Raw genomic sequence first — 11896 nt, forward strand, 5'->3', positions numbered from 1 at the left:
TACAAAGGTTTGAGATATTAAAGTGGCATCTATTTTTTTCAAAATGCCTTTGTTGGCTGTCATTATTCGAGTGCGCCTTCTCTCAAAATGGACACGAAAAATACCACAGCATGTCGGGTGCCCTTCCATGATAGCATGCCAAGTTTCATGAATTTTAGACGACTTTTAGATTTACTAGAATTAAAAAACCAGACATCTCAATGTTTTGGCGGCAATCAACGGTGCCCTGGTGTTTGAAATTCATTCCCATTTCTTGCATGGGACCTATGCATGCACCCAAGGAGACAAATTTGATTTTTCAACCAATTTATATGCACTGGAACATGCGCATGTAGTTCAAATTTGAATTATGCACATATATTTATTGAAATCTTAGTTAATGTATAAAAATGTCCAAACGAACCCCGAAAAATCACAAAAGTTCACACAACACTCATGGTTTTCTATGTTGACACGAGAAAAAAAATTGAAAGCAATAAGAGGCAATGGTTATCATTTCGTCCCCAAAGGTGGGTGAGGGAGTCCTGGATTAGGGGGTGTTCGGATAGCTGAACTATACCTTCAGCCGGACTCCTGGACTATGAAGATACAAGATTGAAGACTCCGTCCCGTGTCCGGAAGGGACTTTCCTTGGCGTGGAAGGCAAGCTTGGCGATACGAATGTTCAGATCTCCTACCATTGTAACCGACTCTATGTAACCCTAACCCTCTCCGGTGTCTATATAAACCGGAGGGTTTTAGTCCGTAGGACAACATACACATCAACAATCATACCATAGGCTAGCTTCTAGGGTTTAGCCTCTCTGATCTCATGGTAGATCTACTCTTGTACTACCCATATCATCAATATTAATTAAGCAAGACGTAGAGTTTTACCTCCATCGAGAGGGCCCGAACCTGGGTAAAACTTCGTGTCCCTTGCCTCCTGTTACCATTCGGCCTAGACGCACAGTTCGGGACCCCCTACCCGAGATCCGCCGGTTTTGACACCGACGTTGGTGCTTTCATTGAGAGTTCCTCTGTGTCGTCGCCATCAGGAAGGATGCCTCGTCCTGTCTTTAAAGACGGCACCGTTGCTAAGGGAGCTTTGGCTGTCGGCCAAACCCTCCGGCTAGGTGGTTTTCTTATGACCACATGTTCGGCTTCTGCGCCGACGATGACCTCTAGAGCCATCGAAAACAATCTTTATGTCAACTCGGAACTTGCCGAGCAGTTAGATCCAATAGAGCTTTCCTCCATTAACGAGCTCTTGGATCGCTTCGCCGCCCCGGGAGTCGCTATGGATTATGACCAGATTGGGCCTAAAACCGATCTGAGAGAGATTAACTCTCCCCAAGCCACCCATCACGTTGTCGTGGTAGAGGGACAGTGCGGCGACCCTTCATCTATCTTAAGGACTCGCTATGTCCGGATTCCCGATCCCTCCAAGCCGGATGTCCGCGGAGGGGAGGATATCACTCAAGACCTGAACCTAGAATCAGGCGGCGGACTGGATTCATTGGACGACATCCAGGAATCCAAATTCTTGAGTTCGGAAATTCCTCGGCCTCTGAGCCTCAGAAGGGGTAAGGCTTCGGATTTAATTCCACCCACCCACCCAAACATTAGCGATCTATCCCAAATTAGGCAAGAGCCCAAAGAAACAGTACATCATTATTGGGCCAGATTCCTCCTGGTTATGAACAGGATAAAGGGCTGCCGCGAGGAAGATGCAATTTCATTCTTCTGCAATAATTGCACGGACAAGGGAATACTCAACGCCATAAGTCGCCGTGATATTACACGCTTCGCTGACTTAGCGTCCATAGTACGAATGTACTATGCGATGGAGCCTGGAAAACCGAAACAAAATTTTGGGACAATCCGGCCCTTAAGGTAAGCCCAGTCCGAAATAAAAGGGTGCATCATCGCCAGACACTCGGGTCAAACACCAAAAGGCAAAAACCCTCTACAGGGCATGGAACCGTACTGGAAGGATGGCTTAACGGACCCTGTAAAATTCATAGTACAGAGGACGCCACACCAACTCACAGCCTTAGAGCATGTTGGATACTCCGGCAGGTGGCCAAAATTGGCGAAAACCTCCTAATTCCGGAAGCCACAGAAAGCCACCCCACAGACACCAATACGGTATTAACAGTCTTCGAGACCTTCGCATCAAATAATATGCGAAAAAGGACACTCCATAGCCTTGCCAAAGTCTACCAAGTAGCAATAATAAACCCATGGAGTGACACGGCCATTACCTTTAACGCTAGTGATGAACCTAAATTCCGAACAGCCCGAGCACCAGCTGCATTGGTCCTCAGTCCAATAGTGGACGACTTTCGTCTTACCAAGGTACTCATGGACGGCGGCAGCGGATTGAACCTCATCTATGAGGAAACTCTTCAAAAAATGGATATAGACTGGAACCGCATCAAGCGAAGCAGCACAACCTTTAGAGGAATAATCCCCAGTCGGGAAGCGCGCTGCACAGGAAAAATCACACTAGATGTGGTGTTTGGCACGCTGGACAATTACAGGTCCGAAGAGGTCACGTGCCATGTGGCCCCGTTCAGCAGCGGTTATCACGCTCTGCTAGGGCGGGAAGCATTCACAATCTTCCAAGCAATACCCCATTACGGGTACATGAAGCTCAAGATGCCCGGGCCTAACGGGATCATCACTCTCACTAGTGATCCAGACGTAGCACTCCGCGCCGAAAACAAGACAGCCGCACTGGCCCTCGAGGCACTATCCGAAGCCCTAGCGGCTGAGGAGCTGACTACGCTGCGCTCTATGGTGAATAGGGACGATGTGGTAGTCGACAAACGATCCAAATCCACCTCCTTTAAACCAGCAGACAAAATAGTCAAATTCCAAGTCCATCCAACGGACCACAATAAAACAGCTTCCATTGGGGCACAGTTAAACCCTGATGTCGACGCCGCATTGCGAGAGTTCCTATGAGAGAACTGGGACATTTTCGCCTGGCACCCTTCAGACATGCCAGGAATCCCACGCAGGCTGGCCGAGCACAGCTTAAATATCCAAACAGGATTCAAACCTGTCAAACAGGCTCTTCGGCATTTTTCTGAATCTAAGAGACAGGCTATGGGAGAGGAGCTAGCAAAGCTATTAGAGGCCGGATTCATCAGAGATATAAAACATTCGGACTGGCTAGCAAACCTGGTGATGGTACCAAAGAAGGACAAATCCTGGCGCTTGTGTGTTGATTTTAAAGACCTTAACAAGGCTTTCCCAAAGGATCCCTTCCCCCTCCCCCGCATCGATCAAATTATTGATGCTACCGCAGGACACGATTCGTTGTGTTTCCTCGATGCGTATTCTGGCTACCATCAAATCAAGATGGCAGAACCAGACCAAGCCGCAACGGCATTTATCACACCATACGGGCCATTCTGCTTCAACACGATGCCCTTCGGGCTCAAAAACGCCGGCGCAACATATCAGCGCATGATTCAGACATGTCTGGCAAGCCAGATCGGTAAAACAGTGGAGGCATGCATAGATGATGTGGTCGTCAAAACAAGACATGTTGAATCTCTAGTAGACGACTTGAGGCTCACATTCGATAATCTCTGAACATATGACATCAAGCTCAACCCGGAAAAATGCGTTTTCGGTGTTCCAGTCGGAAAGCTCTTGGGCTTCATTGTATCCAGTAGAGGAACTGAAGAAAATCCAGCCAAGATCCGAGCTCTGTCGCAACTGGATATCCCAAAGGACCTCAAACAAATATAAAAGTTAACCGGATGTGTGGCGGCTCTAAGCCGCTTTATCTCCCGCTTGGGAGAGAAGGCCCTTCCCCTTTACCGCCTCCTTCGGCGCACCGAACACTTCAAATGGACGGACGCAGCCACGGCCGGACTCGACGATATAAAAGCCATACTGGCAACAAACCCAGTCCTGGACGCGCCGAACACGGGCGAACCAATGCTATTGTACATCGCAGCAACACATCAGGTTGTAAGCGCAGTGCTTGTCATCGAACGAGAAGCGGACGGACACAAATTCCCCCTTCAAAGGCCGGTCTATTATGTGTCCACTGTCCTCACTCCCTGCAAATCACGGTACCCGCATTATCAAAAGATTGCGTACGCGGTATTCATGGCATCCTGGAAGCTACGACACTACTTTCAAGAGTGTTCAATAATAGTAGCCTCGGAAGTACCACTTAACGACATTATAAACAACCGTGACGCAACGGGCCGGATTGCGAAATGGGCCATCGAGCTCCTCCCGTTCGACATAACTTATAAGCCACGACGAGCCATCAAGTCACAAGTTTCGGCCGACTTCGTCGCAGAATGGACGGAGGCCGAACTCCCTAAAGAGTACGATGTCACACCCTAGCTAGTCATGCATTAGAGTGTTGCATCATGTTTACTCTTTCATCAGAAACTTCAAATGGGGATGACAGAACCCCCAGTCCCCTCTGAAACCAACTAGGGTTACTAAAATATTTTTTCAATGAACCTGAAATGCCCTTCTAAAATGCCCATCATTTTTGTCTTGGTTCAGAACCTCTGCCAAAAGTGGTGCACATTTTCCTAGGCCATCCTAGGGTTTTTGAATTAAATCATAAATATTTGAATTTGGGCATTTAAAATAATATAAAATATTTAAATGCTCAAATATCTCCAAACTAAAATGTTTCATGTTGGAAATAATCCAACTATGGGCCAGGAATAGTTTGGTGATTTTTGAAGTTGCCTAGGTATTTTATTTAATTCAACAAGTTGCAGATATATTAAATAAAAACAGAAATAGAAAAAAAGGGGGAAAACTTACCTGGGCTCCTCCCTGTGCGGCCCAGCCAGCTGGCCGGCCCAGCAAGCCAGCCCAGCCCACCACCGCCGTCGTCCTCCTGGCGCCAGTCGGCCAGGCGTGTGGCCGGCGCGCGCGCACGGCCGGAGCGCCACGCCACCAGCCCGTCTGCCTGCCTCCCTCGCCAGCGCGACGCCGCGGCGCTTCTTCTCGGTGCCGCCCCGATCCCCTGGCCTTATCCCTCTCTCTCTCCCGTGCTGCTCCCTCCCTCTCTCTCACGGCCGAACACCACCGTCGCCGCCGTTCGCCATAGCCGCCGTCTCCGACCACCCCTCGCTCCCCCGACTAGCTCAGGAGCTCCGCCTCGACTCCCTCTTCCTCCCCATCGCTCCACGGGTCTCCGGAAGCCCTGCATCGCCGCCACGTCGCCGTTCCCCTCTTCGGGCTCCGACCACCGTCGCCGTCAAATTCGTCGTCTCCGGCGCGTCCCCGAGCCCGCTTCGACGCCCACTGCAACCGCGGTGAGCCCCCGAGTCGTTTCCCCCTTCTCCCCTGGTCTCTCCCGACCTCTAGGCCCTAGCCCCACCTCGGCCGAGAGCTCCACGCCGCCGACGATGTCGCCGTCGTGGCCACGGTCGCCGTAGCGCCCAACCGAGCACACCATCGTGCTCCACACCTCACTAGGAGCACGTAGCACGCACCAACACCTCCCCTAACGCCCTGCAACGCCGTTTCCGACCGCACCCGAACTCCGGCCGCCGCAGCCGAGCTCGCCGTCGTCAACTCCGGCCACCCCGAGCCCAACCACCACCACCAATAGTCGCGGCTCAACCTCAGCAACACGTAGATGCCTTCCGCCGTCCATTTGGTTGCCGGAATGGCAAAAAGCACTTTCGCCGCCGTCTCGGACCTCGCCGGCGTCATGTCGCCGGTGGGGTTTGACTTGTCCGACCTGGGGTTTGACCCCCCAGGGTCACTGACGCGTGGGCCCTGTCGGCCAGGTGGTTAGGTTAGCGCTAACTACTGTTAGTCAACCCCCCTGACACTGACAGTGGGCCCCCAGCGCCTCTAATCCCTAATTAGGATTAAATTAAACCTGTTTAAACCCCCCTGTCACTGACGTGTGGCCCCCACACGTCAGGTTTGACTCCAGCCAATCGCAGTTGACCACTGACGTCATGCTGACGTCATGCTGGCGCAATATTTATATTTCTGGATTTAAATTAAATCAGGAAAATCCAGAATATTATTTAAACTTCAAAAATTCATAACTTTTATTCTGTAACTCCAAATTGGACAAATTATATATGAAAAATGATCAGAAAAATCCAATCTATCCATCTGTACTATTTTCATGCATGATCAAACAAGTTAAATTGATGTTTTAAGCAGAACAAGGAAAAGCACTTTAAAAGGCCATGTTTGAGTTTGAAATTTGAATCTATGATTCAAATTTGTTCAAACCCTTCTGGTTTTAGTTGCATTAGCCCAACACACTCATATTGCCATGTTTCATGCATGCATCATATTGTTGCACATTGTTTGGTGATGCTTGTGTATCGATGTCCTTTGCGACAGGTTCTGCCCCCGAGGAGTACCGTGATTACCCTAACGAAGAACCGTATCAGTGCATCGAACCATCAGGCAAGCAACCAACCATTTGATCATATCGATATAATCCCATGTTCTCGCTCCTGCTCTCTTTTACTGCATTAAGACAACGCGTTTCAAACTGCTGTGTGCCACGGTAGTTGAACCCATTTCCTCTGCATGACTTGTCATTGCCACAGTAACTAGATGAAACCCACTAGCATGTGTAGGAGTTGATTGAGCCATGTGTATGTGTTGTTCCTACCTTGCTATGCCTGCTATGCTTAGAGTCGTGTCAGGTCTGGTTCATCTGGGTGATGGGCTAGAGTGAAATGTTAATGTTGGTAATGAGAGTGGTGTGGTGAACACGATTTGGTAAAGGTATCGATGAGAGGCCATGTAGGAGTACATGGTGGGTTGTTTCATTGAAGCCGACCTTAAGCACTGAGATCTGTATGTGTGATTTAAGAATCAGCTACTACCATGCATTGGGCCCGAAACCAATGGACCCTCTCGGCTTCTTATTCACCCTAGTTCTCCGTCCAGGAGTTGCAAGTAGTTTCTGGTGTTTGTAGCCTACTGGAGGCCGTGGACAGCGCTGACCGTAGGGGTGGGCTGTGATGCGGTAGGTACGTGGCCGGGTGTATCGAATACCCGTTAGGTATCTCGGGAACCCTGTTCACATCGTTCGGGGCCGTATGGGAAACCTCGGCCGGACTCCCTGCGGATGGAACCTGAATAGGCGATAAACCTGGACTGGAGGCTTAGGTGATTAGGTAGGTCGTGGCCGACACCCACGTTGGGCTTCCGCTTGAAGGTTGCCGAGTACATGTCGTGTAAACGACGGTAAGTGGTGAGAGCGTGTATGAAGAAGTACACCCCCGCAGGGTTAACATGATCTATTCGAATAGCCGCGTCCGCGGTAAAGGACTACTTGGTTGCCTATACAGTTCATAGACAAGTAAATGGAAACTGTTAAAAGCCTCAAGATAAGTGTGAGTGCCGAGGATGGCTCTTCCGTAGGAAGACGGAGGTGGATCCTCGGTAGTGTATTGAAGTGGTGAGTAGTGGACTCGTGTGTGCAAAACCATTTCAAGTTGCAGTATCGTAGGATAGTCTAGCCAAGAGTCAAAGCTGGCTTGCTGCAATAACTCCACCAACCCTTCTTGATACTATGCATGTATGTAGGATCTGATGTAAGTCTTGCTGAGTACCTTTGTACTCATGTTGCTATAATCTACATTTTTACAGAAGACGCTGCAATCCCTTCTGATGGGTTCTATGTAGACGTTGACATCAACGAGTAGGCTAAAGACCCAGGTGGTGACCCTGAGCTTGTGAAGGACCACGTAGTATAGCTAGGCTTTCCAAGCCTCTTTTATTTTACTAGTTGTCTGTACTCAGACAAGTTATTTCCGCTGCTGGTTTGTATGACTGTATGACTTGTATGTTGGGTCGTGAGACCCGTACCTTTGTGTATGTTATGTATGGCTCCCTGAGCCTTAAATAAAGTACTTGTGTCATAGAGTCATGTTGTGATGCTTCGTTGTATTTGCACATATCGAGCATATTGTGTGTATGATTGAAATGCTTGGTATGTGTGGGATCTGACTATCTAGTTGTTTATCTTTAGTAGCCTCTCTTACCGGGAAATGTCTCCTAGTGTTACCGCTGAGCCATGGTAGCTTGCTACTGCTCTGGAACACTTAGGCTGGCCGGCATGTGTCCTTCTTCGTTCCTGTGTCTGTCCCTTCGGGGAAATGTCACGCTTTGAGTACCGGAGTCCTGTTAGCCCGCTACAGCCGGTTTACCGGAGTCCTGCTAGCCCAGTGCTACAGCCCGGACCCACTTGCTGATGACCGACACGTTCGAAGCTGGGTCATGGATGCCTGTCCCTGTAAGTCTGTGCCACTTTGGGTTTACGACTAGTCATGTCAGCCCGGGCTCCTTATCATATGGATGCTAGCGACACTATCATATACGTGAGCCAAAAGGCGCAAATGGTCCCGGGAAAAGGTAAGACGACACCCGTGGGGATACCGTGCGTGAGGCCGCAAAGTGATATGAGGTGTTACCAGCTAGATCGATGTGACATCGAGTCGGGGTCCTGACATACGACACATATTCAAACTAGATCATGCATTTCGACGGTTCCAAAATGTTGGCTGGACTGGGGGTTGGCGTCGTTTTGACGTCCCCCACAGGAGACACAGTTCAATACGTACTACAGATTCTGTACATGGACTCCAACAATGCAGCCGAATATGAGGCCCTTCTACATGGTCTCCGGATGGCAGTATCCATTGGCATCCAACGCCTAGAGGTGCGCGGGGACTCGAACCTCGCAATCTCCCAAATAAATGGAGACTTCGATGCCAAGGATCTGAAAATGGCAGCTTACCGCAACGCCGTCCTAGAAATGTCAGCTCGGTTTGAGGGGCTTGAATTTCACCATATAGCCCGGGAAAATAATCAGGCGGTAGATGTCCTGGCACGCATCGGCGCAAAATGCGATGTAGTCCCCCCCAACATCTTCCTGGAAAGGCTTTTCAAGCCATCCGTGGCATGGGAAGGGGAGCCGAACAATAACAGCCCGGACCCAACCGCACTGCCCGACACCTAACATTCTGACACAATCGGAGGCTCTGCCATTGAAATAACACCTTTATCCCACGTAATAATGGCCGTCATCGCCCCGTGGACAGAACCATTCCTCGCCTACCTTACTAGGCAGGAACTCCCCGAGGACCAGAATGAGGCACGCTGCATAGTGCGGTGATCCAAAGCTTACAGAGTCCACAAGGGAGAGCTTTATAAGAAAAGCACTACCGGAGTCCTTCAAAGGTGCATCTCCGAAGAGGAGGGGCGGAATCTCCTGGCTGAAATCCATGCCGGACTCGGCGGTCATCACGCTGCAGCCCGGTCCCTGGTAAGCAAGGCCTTCCGTATAGGCTTTTATTGGCTGACGGCCCGGGCAGACGCTCAGGACTTAGTCCAACGATGCACCGGTTGCCAGCTCTTTGCAAACCAAAGCCATATGCCACCCACCGCCCTCCAAACTATCCCCATCACTTGGCCCTTTGCGGTCTAGGGGCTTGATATGGTTGGACCCCTTAAAGGTGGAACCCACAAGCACAAATACTTACTGGTCATGGTGGATAAGTTCACCAAATGGATAGAAGCCAAGCCTATTAAGACGGCCGAATCCGGACCTGTGATAGACTTCATATCCGGGGTTGTACACCGTTACGGCGTCCCCCACAGCATCATCACTGATAATGGCACGAACTTTACGACCGACGAGGTAAAACTCTGGTGCAAAAACATGGGCATAAAGCTCGATTATGCTTCCGTCTATCACCTACAAACTAACGGCCAGGTCGAACGTGCAAATGGTCTTATCATGAGCGGCATCAAACCCAGACTAGTGCGGTCCCTCAAGGAATCTAACATGCACTGGGTAGAGGAGCTCGACTCCGTACTCTGGGGGCTGCGGACCACGCCGAGTCGCACCACCGGATACATACCATTCTTCATGGTGTACGGCGCAGAGGCAGTTCTGCCTTGCGACATAATTCATGACTCACCTCGAGTGCGCATGTACGAGGAAAGAGAAGCCGAGCTCGATCGGCACGAAAATTTGGACGCATTAGAGGAGGAGCGTGACGTGGCGAAAGCCCGTTCCACATTCTATCAACAGCAAGCTCGAAGATACCAAAGCAGAGAAGTACGGGCCAAAAATTACAACGTTGGCGAATTAGTTCTACGCCTGCCGGACAAGAAAAAGGACAAACTCAAGCCCAAGTGGGAAGGTCCCTTCATAATTGACCAAGTCCTGATTGGTGGAGCGTACCGCCTGCGAAACGCATTGGATAACCGACTCGAGCCGAACCCATGGAACGCAGCCCGTCTTCGAAGATTCTATGCCTAGCTCCGGATCCTGTGTTTGTCTCCTTACTCTGTCCATTTTTTATATACTGTCCGTCTTACATTTCTCTCCTTCTCCCTTTTTCTCTCTCTTATAACCTTTAAAGACTCACAAATTGACGCGCTATCCGCGCTCAGTAAACCTGGGGGCTTCTTTAAACACAAGCTTATTTATACGGGCTTCATGCCCAACACATGTGTCAAACTTCCGCATGTACCTTTTATTCACCATTATATGCATCGATATGACTTCAGTTTTGGCCAAGCTGGGTTGCCTGGCTCCTGTGCTTACCCCTACGTTCTCGATTATTCGGCTAGGTGGTAAAGGGAGCACCTCTGCGATTGTTACTGCCGGATAAGCCGGACGTGTACCTCAGACTGGGTGAAGCCGAAAGCTAGCATTCTTAAGAGAATATTCGGTCGGTGAACTAAAGATGATCTTTTTCTTTATCTATGTGCCCCTAGGCGTTTTTCCTGCGTTTCTTTTCGCAGCATGGACATGCACTTTAGGGCATGCCCCCCAGGGAAAGGAACCCCTAACGGAACTATTCTCCCTGGAAGATGTTTCTTACTAACCATGTAATATAACATAACTAGTCGGGCACTTGTCTGTTCACACACTAATGACCCCTACGCCTGGTCTCCACGCATTCCCCAATTCCAATATAACCGCATGGGAATTCGGACACACTCCGGACCGTCAGGCCCCAAGGTTGAAGCGAAAATGTCGGCCATGAGAAATGATCTACAATCCGGCTAGAAGGCATTATAAATGTCAATTCGATTACATAGTCATTTTGACTGATTGTATTCCTCTTCAATACCAACAGGCTGTCTAATTTATAGTCCTGCTGGGAGTACTTTGCGGCCAACTCTACTTGGCCGTATAAAGCTTACAGGGACCTCCTTCCCATCGGGCCCTATAGGACCGACCTCGGCCGTGTGGTTGGGGTCAGCCTTTGAGTACCACGTCTTCACCATGGCCCAGGCCTCCCTAGCGCCTTGACGGCAGGCTGATATCTTCCATAATTGGAAGCGCCGCCGTGCTTCCTGTAGCTTATCTGCAAGCTCTCCAATACCTCCGAGCATGGAGATGGATGGCCACAGGGCCTGGGCGACGCCTCGCATCGCCTGCCGAACTCGATCGAGCAGTTGCGAGAGCTCGGGAAGAGGGTCACCCATAGAACCGGGCATCTCCTCCGCCGGACGACCTGTTAACACACCTACAGACATTGCTCTGTCAGTCGACTTCCCCGCCGAACTTTCTTTCAAAAGGTTCGTTCAAGCCCTTACTAAATATGCCGTGCCGAAGCCGCTGATTCTCCTTCACGGAGTCTGATAGCTGGGCACGAACGTCTTTCAGCTCGACGCCCAGCCGGGTGTTGGCATCTTGGAGAACGTTCTTCTCCCCCATCACCTTTAATAGCACCCTCTCACCAGCCTTTAGCTGGCGTAGGAGATGTTGCTTTTCCGGATTCAATCCGGCGCCATCTGCAATTTTATTTGTCAGATTCGCACCAAAGCCGTGCTTCGCAAAATACTTATCTTTCGAAATGTATATTACCAGAGGGGGCCTCCTTAGGCTCCCCTGCCACGGCTAGTGCGG

The sequence above is a fragment of the Triticum aestivum genome, chromosome 2A (genome assembly GCF_018294505.1).
Source record: "Triticum aestivum cultivar Chinese Spring chromosome 2A, IWGSC CS RefSeq v2.1, whole genome shotgun sequence".
Classification (NCBI taxonomy): Eukaryota; Viridiplantae; Streptophyta; class Magnoliopsida; order Poales; family Poaceae; genus Triticum; species Triticum aestivum.